The sequence below is a fragment of the Malus sylvestris genome, chromosome 1, assembly GCF_916048215.2.
Source record: "Malus sylvestris chromosome 1, drMalSylv7.2, whole genome shotgun sequence".
Lineage (NCBI taxonomy): Eukaryota > Viridiplantae > Streptophyta > Magnoliopsida > Rosales > Rosaceae > Malus > Malus sylvestris.
This window is the reverse complement of record NC_062260.1, coordinates 10,855,938-10,873,939: the sequence shown is the minus strand read 5'-3', so window position 1 is coordinate 10,873,939 and position 18,002 is coordinate 10,855,938. Positions and strand designations below refer to the sequence as shown.

Below are 18,002 nucleotides of genomic sequence, written 5' to 3'. Positions count from 1 at the left end.
TTATACATGAGCATTACTCATATCATTCATACATAAACATTCATGAGCATCACTCATAACAATCATACATAAACATTCATGACCATCATTCATGTCAACATTCATGAGCATCACTCATGTTAACATTCATGAGCATCACTCATGACAACATCCATGAGCATCACTCATGTCAATCAACATAAATATTCATGAGCATCACTCATGTTAAACAGCTTCAAAAGCTTCATTTATAGAGCTCTAGCTTCAAAAGCTTCATTTACAAAAACTCTAGCTTTAAAAGCTTTATTTACAAAAGCTTTAGCTTCAAAAGCTTCATTTACAAAGCTCTAGCTTCAAAAGCTTCGTTTACAAAAAGCTTTAGCTTCAAAAGCTTCATTTACAGAGTTCTAGCTTCAAAAGCTTCATTTCAAAAGCTGTAGCTTCAAAAGCTTCATTTACAAAAGCTCTAGCTTCGAAAGCTTCATTTACAGAGCTCTAGCTTCAAAAGCTTCGTTTACAAAAAGCTCTAGCTTCAAAAGCTTCATTTACAGAGTTCTAGCTTCAAAAGCTTCATTTACAAAAGCTCCAGCTTCAAAAGCTTCATTTACAGAGCTCTAGCTTCAAAGCTTCACCCACAAAGCTTCAGTGTAGGGTATACAAATACCACCTCCGAACAACCGCCACTATGGCCTATACATGGATTCAATTTGAAGTCTCCAGCCAACAGACTCTATTGATCAAAGACTTGAGGGACTACATTATGTACCATATATTGGGCCTCAACTGGGCCTCATAAAAAATACTTGGGGGACTTAGCCCATTACTTATGTATTGAGGAACGAGCCCTTATTCTATAAAAGGGACTCCATCACTTTCATTAGAGAGCACCCATTGTTCATGTACTGAGGAACGAGCCCTTATTTTATAAAAATGACTCCCTCACCATCATTAGAGAGCAACGCCGCCAGCTGAGCAACCGCCTCACCGCGAGCATCACTCCTAACCCATCACTTATGTATTAAGGAGCGAAACCTTATTCTATAAAAGGGACTTCCTCACCATCATTAGAGAGCATCGTCGCCTGAGCAACCGTCTCGCCGCGAACATCAAATCTAGTCTATCATTTATGTATTGAGGAACGAGCCCTTATTCTATAAAAGGGACTCCCTCACCATCATTAGAGAGCATCAACTCTAGCCCATCATTCATGTATTGAGGAGCGAGCCCTTATTCTATAAAATGGACTCCCTCACCTTCAAACACCGCAAGCCGAGCCAACCAAGGCAACATAAGCCACGAGCCATGCAGCCTCGCAGCGTGTGCTACTTCTAATTGAGCGTCATTTTAGATTGAGCACTACCTCATATCGAGCATCAGTTCAAGACAGCATCTAGTTACTTCGGCCCACACATGGACTGAATTTCAAGTCTTCAGCCAAAAGACTTTCTTGACTGAAGACTTAGGGGACTACTGTTTATACCATATTTAGGGTCTCATATTTAGACCTCGTATAAATACGCGGGGGACTTAAATGTAATTATGTAATAAGGGAAGGGGTAAATATGTAATAAGTGAGGAGCCCTTATTCTATAAAATGACCCCTCACCCTCACAATTAGAAGAGGCCATTCCTAAGCCTTCTCACCCCTCTCACATCCCCTCTCATATTACAGAGGCTCTCTCTCTCACTTCTCAGAGAAATATAATACAATCAATGTGGACGTAGCCCAAACCTTGGGGTGAACCATGATATATCTTGTGTTATTTACTTTACTTGCAGATTCATGGTCGGATTTATGTTGTTCCAAGACCTCCGGTTTTGTGCATCAACAAACCTATGCTTCTCCCTTAGGGCGGATTCAAATGATATAAACTAAGAAAACCCCATATTAAAAATCAACAGCCAGGTACTAAACATACCATCTAATTCACGGATTGCATCCTCTGCATCTCTACTGTCATCGAAGTCAACAAAAGCATAACCTGGTGGTCTCTGAGCAACCCACACGCTGCGAAATTAACAACACAAAAGATTAACAACCATCCTCCATAAAAATAATACCACTTTATGAATCTATGCGTAAATGACTACAAATATTACAAAAGGCGTTGTTCTCTTCGTCAATAAACTGCGGGCTTGATCAAGATCCATTATACTCCCACATCAATTTTACAACAACTGCACAGAGAAAAATAAATAACAAACACAAAACAAAGTTTGAAAAATGGGCACAACGACAGCAAAGTTGCAACAGATTGAGGAAAAATGTTCAATCAAACCATTGGATAACATTTTCTTAGGCACCCAAAAAAACCCACAAACTCAAAACCACAAAAATGCAATCTAAAACATCGAACCACATACACAAACACACCAAATATAAACTAAAAAATCCAAAACGAAATAAAAAAAATTAAGAATAAGCAAGCAAGAAAATCAACAAACTCACCGAAAAAGGTAGGAAGCACCGACGACAATATTTTCATCCCTTCCTTTCTCCCTTGCTTCTTCACATGTTTCCATCCCTGAACTGCACTTGTCTGCTTCCTTTTGATACTGGGATGCAATCTTCTTAGCCTCCAGCAGAGCCATATGAGCTTGTTCCTGATTTTCCAAAGCTTCAACTCTTGAGTCAAAAGACCCACAAAGTTCTTTAAACCAATGGAGAATTCCAGAGATCCACCCAAGAGAAGCAGAAAAAGAGTGCCACCCGTCCCCTTCCTTTCTAGGATGGCGAACACGCGTATAGAAGAGTAAATCCATGATTTTACTATACAATACAAAAAAAAAGTCGAGAATTGTTAGCAAATGAAGGGTAATTATGTCAAAACACTGTTAATGAACAATGCCTTTCTGTTGGGTTTTAGTATATGTATAATATATGTAATAGGAAAAACTTAACCTTTGTCATGACTGTGATGGTAAGAATATAAACTACAAGTAGGTACTGTTAAGTGTTAACAAATTAAGTAAGAAATTAATATGAATATTTAGACAGTGCATGCATGTATATAGTTTTAGTTTTAGACTTTTGATTGACTAAGACATGCATGCATATGAATAAGCATACGCCATGAATTAGCAAATTAGCAATTGTGCTTGCTAGGAGCAAGACGGATTCATAAAAAATAATCAAGAAAATTTTAGGAGAAGGCAAATTCTAGTTGTGGAGCCAAAAATAATCAAGAAAATTATGGAGGCGACAAGTGTACTTTTGGGTAAAAATGACAAAATTACCCTCGAGGCACACCGGGATCCTCATGCACATGCAACAGACAATAACGGCTCAATCAAGGAAGAGTCAAAGGTGATCAAAATGGTATTTATTCAAAACCCTCTCATCACTCCTCATCAAATTCTCACTCAAAAAGTAACTCCCAATTTTCCTATTCAATTTGGGATTAATTTCCAAGTTAATTGCAAGATATTATTTCACATAATATCTTGAATTACACTCACAATTTGACCATATATGGCCGAACCCTATTCTCCAAATAGGGCCTGTCACTCCCCTATAAATAGTCATGTTTTCCCACTAAAATGCTAGGTCATTTGCTCCCCAAAAATTCCTAAACAATTTCTCTCTCAAATTTTAACTTTGGCATCAGAGATTCTTCGAGCAAAGCCCCCCATTCATCGTGGGCGCGTGAGGCTTTTGGCCTTAATCTTAGGTCTTATTATTTTGCATGTGCATTTTCATCAAAGGAGAAGACGACGAAAATTTGCATCCATACTAGGTTCTCTTACAATAATGAGTTAAGCAATAACTTTACTGTTTATTTTAGGGGGACAGATACGTAGCATCACTTTTTTATACAAAATTTTTACACATATTTTGTGATGACCCCGTCCTGAATAAAAATATATTTTCTCCCCGAATGTATTATGCCCTCGTTGGCTTAGTGACGTGGATGTACGTATATAGTTTAAATTATTTTTCCAACAGACGTGATTAAATTGTACTCGACGTCACAAGAGCGTTGACGCAAGCTAGGCTTGAATCGGAGTTGTAACGGTAAAGTTATGAATTTTTAGGTGCGTAAACGGGTAAATTTTGGACCAATTATATGGGCTCCTATTCTTTTGGGCCCAATCAGATTACATTATTTTCTTCTGCTGCCCAATCCCGTAACCCAGACACACATAGACACACGTGCAACTCTCCCTCATCCTTTCATTCTTTCTCGAAATTTCCCTCGTCCGTACAACATTAACCTCCAACTCTCGTGCACCATTAAACACATACAGATCGAGCTTAAGGATAACACCTTCGTACCCCTCTCGACTTCACAAGTCTAGCCATACCATTAGTTCGAAGGGAGGACGTGTACAACTCAAGAAATCTGAGCTCTGGCGAGGGGTCCAATTTCCTCTGTCACAATCACAAAGGATTTATTTGGTTTTGAGACTTAAGAAGGTGCTCTTCTAGCTTCCTTAGTGTTTTGGAGTCATTTTTAAATGATTTGGACATCGGGACTCACGTGTTCAAAGAGTTGCAGGTTTAGCCAATTTTCCAAGAATTTTTCCGGCCAATTTCTGTCGGTTTTAGGACTTTAAATAGGTATGGTTGTGTTCTTCTAGTTGAGAGCTTCAAATCCATATAAAATGTGTGAAATTTGGTTGAGAAATGAAGTAGTTATAAGCTTTAGAAAATTTTCCAGAAACCGACAATACAGATGGCGGCCAGCGACGGATTCCGGCGAAGCACCGGAGAAGAAATGAGCATATTCCATCAACTTTGACAGAATATACTGACGGCGTCAGGTAAAATTAACGGTATATGCTACTATTTAACAGAATATTCCCTAATGCCGTTAGGGATTCTGTCAGTCTACCAGGCACATGCCTGCGCGTGGCCAGCGTGTGTGGCTGTGCCTTGGCCGGTGCGTAAGGGCGCGTGAGACGTCGGAAAATTATTCTCAAAAAATGGGGATGCTCGTGGTGTTGAGTAGGCCATGATGGTATATTCAAACATCCTAATTGAGTGATGTATGAGAAGTTATTACACGGTTTTGGTTATGTGATTAAAATTAACATTAAAATAGTTGTTTCACATATATGTGAGATGTTTCCTGAGGATAAGCGCAACCAGGTGAGACTCGAGGGTTACGATCCTGCTACACACCAATGAGTGGGCTTTTGGTTTTCTATATATATATATATGCTTTACATTTTTCCCAGAAATTGTTTTAAATGGATTTACATTTTTAAATGTCATGTCAATTGCATTACACTTTAGTATATGCATTAGTATAGATGTGCATATTATTGCATGATGTTGCGGACGCACAGGTAAGCTTCAGGTGAGTACATATTAATAATAATGATTGTAGTGTGCATGGTTATGTTGAGATACATTTAGTGCTCATTATCCTGCACCCCAGTGTTAGAGCTCTGCCCGAGGCTAGGGCCTAGCTTTCACGTGATCGTTCACCTTCCGCACCACACGTTCACCTTAGATCCAAGGCAGGTGCCAGCCTGTCGTACATACTACATTAGGTAGTTCCGACTCGTAGGTAACTTGCGATACTTCGCACAGCCTTCACGTGATCGTAGCACTTGAGCGTACCTATTTACACCCAGCCTGTCGTACAGACCACATTAGGTGGTTCCGACTCATGTGCAGGATTTGGTAGATGAGCTATAAGTTCAGCCGTACATGTCACGTTAGGTTACTCCGGCTAGCATATCATTTTACATTGATTTATTCCACCTGGCTTACTTATTTCATTGTTGAGATACTTGACATGGCATATACTTGGTTTTCATTACTCTCGAGCTTGATTTCTATAAATACATATGTATTACTATTTTCTGGAAAATTATACAGGTTTTACGATGAGGGGTTATTACTTTTAGAAAGAGAAATGGTTTTGAAAAGCTTTGTTTTTACCCACTCACGTTTTCTGTTTTGCGCCCCTCCAAGTTCTAGGTAGAAGTTCGAGTACCTTACGAGGATTCTACGGTGGTTTTAACAGACTTCAAATAATGTAGGGCCTTTATTTCTTTCATATTTTGTATAATTAATATTTAGCATGTTGGATTGCACTTAGGTTACCTGTGCTCTGAGTATGTGAAATTATACTTTACCTACACTCATACTTATATACTTACCTAGTGTAAAGTAGCTATTTGGTTTTTTTATTTACCCAGATTTTCATGTCGTTATCACTTTCGCACTGCACACATGGCTACGTCATCCTCACGTAACGGCCAGCATGCCTCGATTTAGGTCGGGGTGTGTCATATTTTTATGAGGCTCACTTCGTAATGTATTTCAACAATCGAAACTGTCTATCTTTCAAGGCTTTCCTCAAAGATCATGTCTATTAAAAATCACCCAGATCCCTAAAACCATATGACTATTGGATTAAGGATTCGCCGCCATTTTTTGTGATGTTTACTTTACAAAGATATATGATATTCTGTAGTTACTTGTATATAGTTGGTATAGATCCTGATCTAGATAATCTACATGTGGTGTCATAGCGATCAATTAAATATTGAACTTAATTATTTAATCAAAGTAAATTTTAAGGTCTAAAATGTTTGAATTATTATATCTAATTGAATTATGAAAAGTTCACTGTTTTGCTTAAGATTATCATTTTTTTTTTTTTTTGCTAAATGATAGATTTGTTAGATTAGATATTTGATTAGCCGCTGATGGAGTTCGAACCCACGCGGTCATGTAAGGGTTCAACACCTTTCCACCAATGTGGTAAAGGGCCACTTGCGTTTTGTTTAAGGTTGTTGATACACAAAATCGGAGGGGTCTTGGAACAACGTAAATCCGACCGTGAATCTGCAAGAAATGTAAATAACACAAGATGTATCGTGGTTCACCCCAAGGTTTGGGCTACGTCGACACTGATATTGTATTTTTGAGGGAGAGAGAGCTCTGAATATGAGAGTGAGAGCTTTAAGAGAATGAGGGGGCTTAAGAAAATGGCCTCCTCTAATGAGGAGAGTGAGGGGTCCTTTTATAGAATAAGGGCTCCTCACTTATTACATATTTGCCTCTTCCTTTAGTACATAATTACATTTGAGTCTCCCGAGTATTTATACTAGATCTAAATAAGGAGGCCCTAAGTATGGTACAAACAGTAGGCCCCCAAGTCTTCAGTCAAGAGAGTCTTTTGGTTGGAGACTTGAAATTCAGTCCATGTGTAGGCCGAAGTAACTAGATGTCGTCAAGAACTAATACTCGATATGAGGTGGTGCCCAATCTAAAATGATGCTCAACTAGAAGTAGCACATGTTGCGAGACTACTCTGCTTGTGGCTTATGTTGCCTTGGTTGGCTCGGCATGTGGCGTTGAAGGTGAGGGAGTCCCTTTTATAGAATAAGGGCTCGCTCCTCAATACATAAATGATGGGCTAGAGTTGATGCTCAGCTGGCGGCGATGCTCTCTAATGAAGGTGAGGGAGTTTCTTTTATAAAATAAGGGATCGCTCCTCAATACATGAATAATGGGTGCTCTCTAATGAAAGTGAGGGAGTCCCTTTTATAGAATAAAGGCTTGCTCCTCAATACATAAGTGATGGGCTAGAGTCCCCAAGTATTTTTCATGAGGCCCAATTGAGGCCCAATATATGGTACATAATGTAGTCCCCCAAGTCTTCAGTCAATAAGGTCTGTTGGCTGGAGACTTCAAATTGAATCCATGTATGGGCTGAAGTGGCGGTTGTTCAGAGGCAGTATTTGTATACCCTGCACTAAAGCTTTGTAGGTGAAGCTTTGCAAGTGAAGCTTTGAAGCTAGAGCTTTGTAAATGAAGCTTTCAAAGTTAGAGCTTTTGTAAATGAAGCTTTTGAAGCTAGAGCTCTGTAAATGAAGCTTTTGAAGCTAGAGCTCTATAAATGAAGCTTTTGAAGCTAGAGCTCTATAAATGAAGCTTTTTGAAGCTAGAATTCTGTAAATGAAGCTTTCGAAGCTAGAGCTTTGTAAATGAAACTTTTAGAGCTAGAGCTTTTGTAAATGAAGCTTTTGAAGCTAGAGCTCTGTAAATGAAGCTTTTGAAGCTAGATTGACATGAGTGATGCTCATGAATGTTTATGTTGATTGACATGAGTGATGCTCATAGATGTTGACATGAGTGATGCTCATGAATGTATGTATGATTGACATGAGTGATGCTCATGAATGTTTATGTGTGATTGACATGAATGTATGATTGACATGAGTGATGCTCATGAATGTTTATGTATGATTGACATAAGTGATGCTCATGTATAATTTTGGAGTCCTGGACGTACTTTTGATCACCTGGTTGGTGATAATAGCGACAGGCTGCGGAATAATTTTGGGAGTATTGGGCGTACTTTTGATCACCTGGTTGGTGATAATAGCAGCAGGGTGCCGAATAATTTTTTGTAGTACTGGACGTACTTTTGATCACATGGTTGGTGATAATAGAGGGCCTGAATCTTTTGGGCATATGGGTCTTCACCCTCCACATAACATTCTAGCCCATTATTATTATTTTTTTATTACCCTCTGATGGGGTTATACAGATGTCTCCGAAAGATAAGAAAAATAAATTACATCATTCAAAAATAAATATGACTCTCTGCTCAATGGGTCACGCCCATAATTCCCTTTTCTGCATGCCATCACCACCATAATTATGTCTGCTTCTTTTTATCTTCTTTTGTTTTCTACTTTTACTTTGTTTTTCTGATTTGCTTTTGCTTTCGGCCTGGTTGCAGCTGGGACCTTTTGTTTTCTGCCTTGCTTTTGCTTTCCGCTTTTTCGACAAGTTGATGGATGGAAAGAGTGGCATTGTATGGCTCCACAATTGTCCTTTAGGGGAGGCTGTAGCTTTTGATAAAGAAGTTCTTCTTTTCCTGCACGTTTTAGCCTTCCCAGAGATCCTTTTTCCTTTGGAAACAATCATCACAAGAATCTCATCCTCACGGGACCAATTCCCCTCCTCCGGAGCGTTCTGCAGTGAGGATCCTTTTTCTTTTCCTGATAGCGTGTGATGATCTTCTGCCTGTATTCTCGATGTCATTGAACACGAGTGCGTTCGCTCTCGGGTGAGTACCGAATGAGAATGTCCCTTATGTACTGAAGCTTGAGGTCACGTGAGGCATTGAGCATGGTGGGAGGCAAGTAGCACTCCAGCGAGCTGAAGAGCAAAAACTGAACTCCAACTGCTCCAGGTCCACGTAGCTCTCCGCCTTGTGATCCTTGTTTGGCATCAAACTTTCATTCCATAACCGATCCACGAGTGAACGATCTTATTTCTACTTTTCCTACCAGTCACCGCTCTTTCTTCTCTGACTCTTTCCCGCTCCTCGACCACTCGCTCTCCCAATTCAATTTCAGCCCTTCGTCCCCCACCGCGAAGTTAATCTCGGCTGTCGATATTTTCTACAAAGACCAGCTCTTTTTTTCTAAGGTTCAGGAGTTCGAGACCGAATCCGGGTGGTTCCTTTGCTCACCTTTACAGGTCGACTCATTTGACCAGAAAGAAACTGTCCCGACACCAATCCAACATGTCGGGGAAGACCAGAAGTCGTTGAAGCACTTGGAGGACAACCTGAGCCTGAGCTGGATCGTGATTGACCCTACCCGAAAAAGGACGGCAAATTTGTCGAGCAGGACGGTAGTGACAGTGCAGCGTCACTAGCTGACAGGGGAGATACAGCTGCGGTTCGCGACGATACTGGTGAAGGAGAAGAAGAGGGAGTATGTGCAGTGCGGGATGGTGGTGACTTGCAAGGGGAGTGAGAGTGAAGGAATGAAGCTACATGTGAGGGAAGTGAGCATGCAGATGGAAGGAATTGAGGGGAATCATTTGAACTTTAACTGCTTCAGGTCCTCGTAGCTCTCCGCCTTGTAATCCTTGTTCGGCATCAGTCTCAGCTTGTTCGACAAGCTCATCACGCAGTTTCCATTGTTGCATGCACTCAGCGTTTGTGGTGGCAGCCTCCGTCGGTCTGCCACGCCGTCTGTAGCCATGCCAAAGATCTTGTGCAACATCTGCCACTTTTATCAATCTTAGGCAACATGTCGGCTGAGCCATTGCTAGGATTTTCGAGAGCTTCGTCAAGAGGGAAGGACGAAGTGCGGAGGGCGGTTTGAGGGTAAGAGAAAGATAGGGTGTTGTGGGATAGTAAGGTTCTGGGGATTAAACCCAGAAGGTGGGATTTTCCAAAGAGCAAGGAAGAAGAGGAGAAGAAAGAGAGATGGGGTTTTAAATGCGAAGAAGAAGAAGAGTAGTTAAGACTGAGAAGCGAGCTTCCCTCCATTGTTGGGCTTCTGGGAGATTTTAGATAACGTGACTGCCTCTCTCTGTATACCTATACCCCTTGCCCTTTTTGGGGGTTTTTTGGAAAAGTCACTAAATTTAGAGCCGCGTGGATTGTTTTGGTTCGCACAATTTGTCAGCAAGTTGGGCTAGAAATCAAATGCGAGAAGGAGATGGGTTTTGCAGTGACTCTGTAGGGGTTTGGTTCTTGGGTTTTTGCAGATTCACGGTGGAGGTGAAAAAATGAAAGAGAACCCACATAAACTTTTCGTATCGTTTCCCACAGATGGCGCCAAATGTTGATGCACAAAACTGGAGGGATCTTGGAACAACGTAAATCCAACCGTGAATCTGTAAGAAATGTAAATAACACAAGATGTATCGTGGTTCACCCCAAGGTTTGGGCTACGTCCACACTAATATTGTATTTTTGAGGGAGAGAGAGCTCTGAATATAAGAGTGAGAGCTTTAAGAGGATGAGGAGGCTTAAGAAAATGGCCTCTCCTAATAAGGAGAGTGAGGGGTCCTTTTATAGAATAAGGGCTCATCACTTATTACATATTTGCCCCTTCCTTTATTACATAATTACATTTGAGTCCCCCGAGTATTTATACGATATCTAAATACAGAGGCCAAAAGTATGGTACAAACAAAGGTTATCATTATAATTGACACACCCCGACCCAGAATGTTCACGTGGACTCCGAATCGAGCTGTGTTGGCCGACACTCGGAAGGTGATGAGGCCATAAAGTGTAGTAAGGTGGAAAATGTGTATAAATTTAAACATAGAAGTGCCTAAATGTAAGAATGCGCAAGTGAGCGAGATTGAACCCAATTCACACATGATGTCAAAGCATAAATAAAGTACAGTAAAAGTAGGATAAGAATTATAACATCGAAGTACTCTCTTATACCAACATTTGCCAAGAATCCTCATTGACACGAAAGCTCTGCTACTAAAAAATGGAAGGGCGAAAAACAAGGGTGAGTGGGTGAGTAGGCCTAAAAATAAAGTTTTGTAAAACTTTTTTGAAAATGTAATAACCCCTTACCGTAAAACAAATATAGTTTCCAACATAGTATACTACGTATAGTAAGAAAACACCTACCATAAATGGTAATATCTTGAAAATGAAACGATTCCTAATATTTTCGCATATAAAACATATAGCTTTTGATAATCACGTTGTCTCGCATAAAAAATATATCATATTGAGTGCTCATCGACATACGCTGACACACGAGTTCATGTAGAGATATTCTGACATGAACAAGACTGGGTGTAATAATGATTTACGCTCTAGTACTATAATCACGTGAAGATTGGTGCTATGTGTATCATATACCAGTCTTAATTGCCTATAGCAATCTAGGATAAGACTGGCACCTGCAATGGATCCAAAGTAAGCGTACGGTACGATGTGAACATACACGTGAAAACTGACCATTGCCCGGGCATGTACTAACACTAGTGTAGCACACGATGTGCAGATAACATATATATGATCATGCAACGTTAAATTGATAATCCTACCCGACATAATACTATTCATGGCCATAAATATGATTTAGGCATCCCATAATAATGTGCATCCTGCAGGATGTAACATAATTTCATAAATTTCATCGATATGCTAATTCTTATAAATGTTAACCTAATCTAGGCATAATGAAGAAATTTTTTTATCAAATATATAAATGGAAACTAAATAAGTATATAATATTTAAAATCAAAGACCCACTCACAGGTATTTGCGAGGTTGCAGTCATTCGGACAAGTAAATACGGATTGCCATTGCTAATCATACTTAAGCATAATAGAGACCCATTAGTAAAACTCAATTCACACATTTAAAATTAGGGATGGGTTGTTACAATAATCATTTATTTTGAGTTCGGTTACATTTATAGTGTTAATGGTGAATTTTTCCTCTAATTTACATTAGAATTCATTGGAGATCAAATTCAGTGATATTGATCTGTCTGATGATATTCTGCAAAATTTTAGTATCTTGAATTGACAAGATTACTTCTATGTTGGTTTTACTAAGAATTATTCAATTTACTACTAAAGTGGTTAATTTGATATTTTGCTCTAAAGAAACCAAATTTTTGTTGACCAGATGATGGTTTATATACGGTAATAAGTGAAATTAACTTCCAAAGAGGTTGTTTTATTGAGATTAGTTGTAATTAGTGTATAGTGAGTGATGAAAAACCAGGATTGTGTATAAATCTTCTTGCTTAAAGGTGTGGAATTGCATAATTTTTGGTGCTTTATTCTTGGCTAGGCAAAAGTTTGCATTTTCATTTTAATATATAGAATGGTTTCTTACCCAAAGGTATAACCATATTCTATAGTTGAATATGGAGAAAGCGAGAGTTCATCTTTCTTGTCATAGATATTATGAAACTTAAACATTTATGAAATTTGAACAAACGACATGTCTCAATATTCTGAATCTCATTCATATAGAAAAATTGAATGGGAACAACTTCAAAACTTGAAAGATAGAACCAATAATACACAACTTTTGGGTATAATTAAGCGGGCATGGATAGTACTAAAGTGGTGGGGCCAGAGAGGGAATTTGAGAAAACAAGAGAGGGAGGGAAGATGAGAGATAAGAGAAAAGAGCGTGAAGAATCTGAAGTTGGGCAGATGCACGAAGATGGAAGCAACGAAGTTGAAGTGGCGTGAGTTGGACCAATAATACACAGCTTTTGGGGTATAATTAAGTAGGCATGGAGAGTACTAAAGTGGCGTGGCCAGATATCCGGGTATTAAATGAGGCATCAAACACCCAAATCCATATTAGTCATATTTGAGACTATATACGGCATATCAAATGAGGCCTTAATGATTTACCCAAGAAAATAACAGATAGGTTTTGTCCCGTCCAGGGGCTTATGCCAAAGGTCTCCTTGGAGATTAGGTGGAAGATGATGTTAGGAGAAGCGAAGGCTTTTCGAATGAGGATCCTCTCTGAATCATTTTTGTGAGGATCTCGAGGATCCTCCAATCGTGTCCGTTTATCGTACATCGTGCGGCCAATTTTTGTCAAATACTATTTATATTCAATTTTAAATAAAAAAATTTATAGTAATTTCTGACCGCATGATATATAATGAATGGATACAATTGGAGGATTGAGAGGATCCTCATTTAGGCTTTTCATCCTGCAAGGCCTGCACGTTTTTAGTCTCACAATCTGAGTTTTTTATTCGCCGTCTGCTCGGATCTTCTTCTGGGACCTCTCCCGTCACTGCAATTGCCTACTGCAACCTTTCCGCCGTCTGCTTCTCCAGAATCCCAATTCGCACTTGCTAATATTCAACCACCAAAACACGAGTTTCACTTTTTTGATTTTATGTCTTTTTATTTAGTTATGGATCGAATGCAATGGGTGAGGGCAAAGAAATTCAACGTCTTCATAGTGGTCTTTTAAAAAACTAGTTTATTTCTACGAAAGAAAGAAAAAGAAATATTACTTTGATTTTAATTTTCACACCAATAAAAAAGTAGTAATTTTGGTGATTTGTATTGCTAAACTAATTAGATGCATAAGTGATAGGAAGATGAAAGTTGTCTGTCCCCTGCGTCTTTGTACAATGATATGTATAAAAAATAATTAGCTAAGTACATAAAAATTCTATTTCTATATTAAATGTATTTAAAATTAAATATCAAAAGAAGAAATATATACAATCAGTACTTAAATATTACACTTCTCACATTTTTAAAGGCCTCACAAAGATGAGAGTGAAGAGCAAAAAAACTTGATGATCAAGAGAGTAAAGAACTATAAAACTAGATTGACGAATATAATAAATTCAACAACACTAATTGGTTCTATTGTGGTCTTTCTAAAATCAGTATCACACAAACGAATCGAATATTAGAATAATCTAGTTAAATAGTAAATTATCGAAAAACAAAATATAAATTCAAAGTTTTGGTTACCTCAAATAACCATGTGATAGTTGATTTAAACATTCAGTAGAAATAGAAATATTAGGAAGTTGAAATTAAAAAAAAAAGTATTGCAAATGGACCTGAGTTTTATAACTTTATATGTTGAAGAGGAAGCCAAAATATGGTATGTGATTTTTTTGGACTAGAAAAAAAAGGCAAAAGAAAAAAAATGCATCTGGACAAGATGAATTGGGGCCATCAATTTCATGGAGTAAATTTGAAAAATAAAAAAAAAACTAATGATTGCTTCATGTTGCTAACTGCCTGAAGAAAAAACAGAGACCATTTCCACTGCACCAACTACTCAATTATGATACTTCTTACTGTTCTATATTTATATGTTATATATAGACTGTATAAAAAAATTTGGGACCTTAAGCGACCACCTTACTCGACTTCCCTTAGGGTGACCCTAGTGAATGGTGATAGAAAGATGAAAGTTGTAAGATAAACACGAAGACTCGGTGACGAACATAAAACAAATGGCTGCAAACATAGGAATGGTTCAATGCACTTTTAGCGTGCTCTTTTGCCCTATGGACATGCTCCATTTGCAATCCAATCCCCTCTCAAATTGGCGCCAACCCATTCGGGCAATTGGGATGAGGGAGAGCCCGTGGGGGAGCTCAGGCACAAGTCCAAGGCCACAATGCCTGAGGGGGAGTGATGCAAAGCTGATATCAACATGATGTCAGCCACGTTATAAATTTTTTTACATCAGGCACATGCATAACACGCGCACGTGGGTGGCGCGTTACCGACAAGATTTCAGGCGGTGGGGCTTACGTTGCAGCCAACTAAGTAGTTGTTGAATATGGATTGTTTGATTTCCATATCAATGGTCCAAATTTTTCCGTTTTAAAAATTGAAAAATATAGAAATGTTTTGGGGGGACACGTGTCACAATTTGGATTGTTGGATTTCAATTTTTTTTTATAATTCAACGGTTCAACTTAATTCAATTAATAAAAAAAAATTAAAATCCGAAAAATTTTCAAAAAATTATATATATATATTTTTTCTATAAATAACTTACCATTTTCTCCCACTTTACACCACATTTCAATATTTTCAACAATTCTAAACATGGAAGGACACGTCGCGCAACAGAATTAGTTAAAAATCTTATCGAAATCTATCCACAAAAATTGTACTTTAGGATAATGACATGTGGACATGACGAGATCGGTTAAAAAATTTATCTGAAATTAAAAATAATTTTTTTTATTATTTTAGAACATAAAAAAATACTAATATTTAATTGCCTATTGCTATGGCTATTCAGTTTAGGAGTGGAGATGCAAAAGATAATTATTGTTCATTAAAGACAATTACTATTCACTGAAAAGGATTGAATTGCCTATTGCCAAGGGAAGCCTTTACACACTGGAAGTGCTCTCAAGACGTTGTTGAAAGATAGTGATGGAATTGGGTCAACAAATAAAGTCTCAAGCTAATGACTAATGTCATAAAAATAATTGTTCATTGATCTCTGACTAATTAGTAAATATTTCATTGAATTTTGGCAAAATAGTCTTTAAATATAAACTCCCTCTCATCGCATTCACAATTCTTAATCATTGGACCAGTAATTTGAATATACAAATGTTCTTCCAAACTTTTTAATAATATATGTATATTTTTGGTTTTTGTCACAACTAGTCTATGAGACCCAATTCTTCAATTTGGTTCAACAATTTTAAAATCGATCAATTCCGTTCTTGAATTTTATTAGTGCACATCAATTTGTACAGTGAGGGTACACTTCTGGGATCAGGTTGTGGTATTATATTAAGTTATCATTAACCTGCTACACCTCAACCTACAATGTTGTTATAATGAAGCATTGACGAAAGGAGGTTTTTACACTATTTGATGATTTTATTTAAGAGTAAATTATAGCAATGGTCTCTCAACTAAAAATCCATTATCATTGGTCTCTCAACTTATCAAAATGTGTAGCTATAGTCATTTTCATCAATTTCGTCAAAATTTTGTCAAAATAAGTTATGTTGAAATAACCATTTATATAATTAGGGTCCCTCAACTCATCAAAGTGTCTAATCATGCTCATTTTCGTCAACTACGTCAAATTTTTTGTCAAAATGATTTATGTTGGAAGGACCATTGCTACAATGGATTAAAGTTAAAGGACAATTTCTCCAATTTAATTAAAGTTGAGGGACCAATGGTAATGAATTTTTAGTTGAGGGATTATAGCTGCACGTTTTGATGAGTTGAGGAACCAATGGTAATGGATTTTTAGTTGAGGGATCATTGCTCCAATTGAGTTAAAGTTAAGGGACCATAGCTACAATTTACTCTTTATTTAATTAATTGCAACAATGAACATTATCATATACTAATATCTATCTCATGTGATTCTTTGTAGGAAAAGTAGTATCTACATTGTCAAAATTTCGACACGAATCAATAAATTCCTCACCCTAACGGACCAAATATTAATTAGGAGTTAGTTATTCTGAGAAGATATTTTGAGACCAGTTGTTGTCAATTTTCTCTTTCATTTTCTTATTTAGGATTTTGGTATATGTAGGAAAACAACTCATATGACACATGTACACTATGATGTGGCATTCTATGTCAATGAAATAAATATATCTTGACAAAAACTTGCAAATTTTATTAGTACAGAGTGCGATTGTAACAATGTATATGTGTCATATAAATCATTCTCGTAACCAAACTCTTAACCGTCTCTTTGACATTAATGACTTGTTGTCACAGCCCGTCCCGAGATTTTATTATCGAGGTTGTGAAATGATGAAATTACCCTTGTCGGTTACTAAGGTACGTGTGGCATTATTTGAATAAATATCTACTCTCCTAAAGTCTTAGAAAATAATTGGAGTTGGATTAAAAGTTTGGTATGTATGTTTTGTGTGGTTAGGGATTAAATATTGGAATGTATGGTTTTTGTTGGACCACACACATGCACAGGACCCCCTTTCCTTTCCCCCGTGCTCTCTCTCTCTCCTCTCTGTTTCAGTCTCTCTCTCCCTCTCGACTCGTACAGACGAGGCACCAAAACCCTCCAACCTTCACGGATCGACGTCAAAAAGGTAAGTTTGTGAATCCTTGCAAGCTTGTGAGTTCATTGGTGCAATTTTTAGAACTTGGAACCCTCGATATCACGTGAAACCCGAAACCCATTTTGAGATCACTGTTCATGCACACGTGAATTGTTGGATTTCAGGAAATTCTAAGCTTATAGTGAGCTTAGTGAGGTCCTAAGGAAGCTCGGAGTGCTTAGTTTGAAGGTTTTGGACGTCGGGATCATTGAGTTCAAAGTTGGCCAGTTTTCTTGGAATTTTTCCGGTGAGATTTTGTTATTTTTAGAGCCTTAAATTAGTCTAACGTGATTCTACATGTTGAGGGCTTCAAATTGATATAAAATACGAAGAAATTGGTTGAGAAATAACGGAGAACAAGGAGATTGAAAAATCCCCAGTTTTCCGGCCACCGGAAAAACCAGTCCGGCGAGCCCAAGGTAGGAGACGCGGGTGGACCCGTGCCTGTCCAGGCGCGTGGGGGCGCATGACAAGCCCAAATTTTTTTCTAAAAATATGTCGACGTTCGTGACGTCGAGTAGGTCACTGTGGTATATTCATATACCCAAATTGAATACCGTATGAGAAGTTATTTCGAATTGTCGGTTATGTGCTTTAATTAACGTTTTTATAGTTGTTTCGCATATAGGTGACACCTATCCTGAGGACGAGCGCATCCAGGGACGTCATGGGGGTTACGACCTATCGACTTACCA

At 38.1% G+C, this 18,002-nt stretch overlaps 1 pseudogene; it reads left to right on the top strand.

Moving 5' to 3' along the window:
- The first annotated feature begins 9,133 nt into the window (after positions 1-9,133).
- On the top strand, positions 9,134-10,800 carry LOC126609709 (F-box protein At3g44326-like; annotated as a pseudogene).
- Positions 10,801-18,002: the final 7,202 nt, after the last annotated feature.